The sequence below is a fragment of the Saccostrea cucullata genome, unplaced genomic scaffold (assembly GCF_032062105.1).
Source record: "Saccostrea cucullata isolate Sc308-1 unplaced genomic scaffold, CSIRO_AGI_Scuc_v1 ctg2207, whole genome shotgun sequence".
NCBI classification, from domain to species: domain Eukaryota; kingdom Metazoa; phylum Mollusca; class Bivalvia; order Ostreida; family Ostreidae; genus Saccostrea; species Saccostrea cuccullata.
Window position 1 is genome coordinate 67,200 of NW_026941455.1, and position 2,680 is coordinate 69,879.

The 2,680-nt window shown below is 34.8% G+C and overlaps 1 pseudogene; it reads left to right on the top strand.

The window, feature by feature from the left end:
- The first annotated feature begins 374 nt into the window (after window positions 1-374).
- Window positions 375-2,129, top strand: LOC134257851 (uncharacterized; annotated as a pseudogene).
- Window positions 2,130-2,680: the final 551 nt, after the last annotated feature.

The following is a 2,680-nucleotide window of genomic DNA, read 5'->3' on the forward strand; positions in this document are numbered from 1 at the left end:
GATATCTTGAGCTATCAACTATCATTTGGCAAAGAAAAATTTTGCATACAAAAAAGTAATAATATTATTATTTAACCGCTAGCCTGCTCATACTTTTTTCATCAAATGTCCGACAAACAAGAAATTAAATTGGTGTGGCCCTACAAGAAAATACTTTTCAGAAAAAAATTATCCCTCAGTTATACAATGAAGTGAAACATAACTTTAATGTGAACTTAAGAAAACAGAATCTGTTGTATTGACCACAGACCAATTCGTGGACGTCAAGAGCTTGCGAAAGTTATGTAACCATAACAGTGCATTTATACAGTCTGACTGGAAAATGAAATCATATGTACTGCAGACAATTAAGACATTATGGAAGCAGTTACAGAATGGAATTTGCCATTACAGAGCATGAAATTGCACTTGTGACAGACAATGCATCCAATATGGACATTGCGGCTAAAACGGCTGATCTACATCCTCACATAGGTTGTTTTGCCCACACAGTTAATCTGGCATGTCAGAGGGGAATAAAAGTTCCTACACTAAGCAGGCTGCTTGGCCGGATACGTAAAGTTGTAAGCTTTTTTCATCGTTCCACTACAGCAGCGGCAGTGGTTAAATTAAAGCAGGAACAATTACGTTTACCTGTTCATAAGTTAGTCCAGGATGTCCAGACAAGATGGAATAGCAGCCATGATATGATCCAGTGATATCTAGAGCAGGAACCAGCAACTCATGCAGCTCTTTCATATCCAGAAGTGATAAAGAACATTCGAGATGTGGTCACTCTGTCTTGCGATGACATATCTGAAGCTGAGCAAGTCTGAAAGATTTGGAACCATTAAACACTGTCACTAACATAATGTGTACTGAGCAATCATCTACAGTATCCTTGATTTATCCAATGAAAGCAATTATTTTGGAAAATTTCGCAGGGAATGTACATGATTCCAATCTTGTAAGGGATGTAAAAAAAGCTATAAGGGGGGGGGGGATCTTGCAAAACGATACACAGAAGATGAAACATCTGAATTTTTATTGTTGTGTGCTGCCTTAGATCCTCGCTTTAAGGGTCTTCCCAGACTGGAACAAGATCAGAGAGACGAAGTGTATGGAAACATTGAGGGAAGAGCACTTATCGTAGGAGAGGATCCTGTAAAAGTTAGTATTTTTTGTGGACCCAATCACTGTAGTTTATCAAGGTTTAATTATGTAATGCCAGATATACTGAGATAAAAAATAAATAACATTAACATGCAATACTACATTTTACTTAAATTTCAATATTGATTTGCAGGTAAAGGTTGAACCAGGAACAGAAATTACAGATAACCAGACAGGGCCCCCCAGCCGAGTATCTAAACAACAATAAACCTGACTTGCCAACACTCAACATGAGTGATTGATTGATTGATTGTATATTGTTTAACGTCCTTCTGATTTTTATATTAACGTCACCGTATATATTTTTTTCGGCAAAAAAAATCGTGCCAGCGCCTGCCGCTGACACGGGGAGTTTGTAACTCATTGAAAATTTTTAGCGCATTTTAATTTGATTTTCATAACCTCCCGATCACGGAGCGAGCGCTCTACCGACTGAGCTCAATATGAGTGAAGGTAAATTTATTCTGTTTATATTAATTTTATTTTTTTTTAATTAAGTTGATTGTAAATTTGAAATTTTTAATTTCATTTTCATAAATGAAAGACTAAAATATTCTGATATGTGCTCAATAATTTTTTAATCAAAAGATGTCATTTGGTTCTATCTGAAATGATGTGAAATCTCATGAGTTCTGTATTGTACATGTAGATGCTGCAGCTGAATGTGACCCTTGTCCTCCACCAGCAAAGAAATCAGCAAAAGAACAGTTACTTGAAGATGTATATCATCCATCATTGGTTCTGCCACCCCTTGAAAAACAACAGCACAAAGAGTGAAATCAGAACTTGAAAATTTTATATAGCTATCATCTATCCCTCTTAATGCCAACCCTCTATTGTGGTGGAAAACAAATGAACCAGAATATGCACTTCTGGCAAGACTTGCAAAAACACCCCAGAAGTCTATGTCTTCTGCTCAACTGGTTGTAACTTATAGCAAAGGAAGAGAAAACTACTTAGTTGGGAAAACTACTTAGTTGGGAATTGAAACTTTACACCAGCAATAAATAGAATAATGATCCTTGATTAAGCCTCTTTATGTTTTAAGTATAGTCTACTTGCATGCCACATTTATAATCAGAATAAAATTGTATTTGGAGTAGCATTTTGAGAGTATTAAACAGAAATTTGTATTTTTAGTAACCAAGGCAATAATATTCATCGAAGTCAAAAACCCATATAAAGAATTGTATATCTTAGAGTAGCCTACTTGTGTGCCAAGTTATATTGAAATCAGACCAAAACTGTAGGAGGAGTAGCATTTTGAAAGAATTTCACACAAATTTCTTCCTTCATTATCTAACCAATCTGAACTTGTCATACTGGTTAATTAGTTGAAGATAGCACAATTTTTTATAAGAATCTATGTTAACAGAATCATCTTTTAATCCATTATTTTCATGATTTTAGTATCTCAAGATATTTGCCCTCATATTTTTGACATATATGTTTAAAATTTGTTGCTGAAAGAGGAAATTTGGAATATTTCCATATATAACTTACTTCTGACAATACATGCAATATTTCA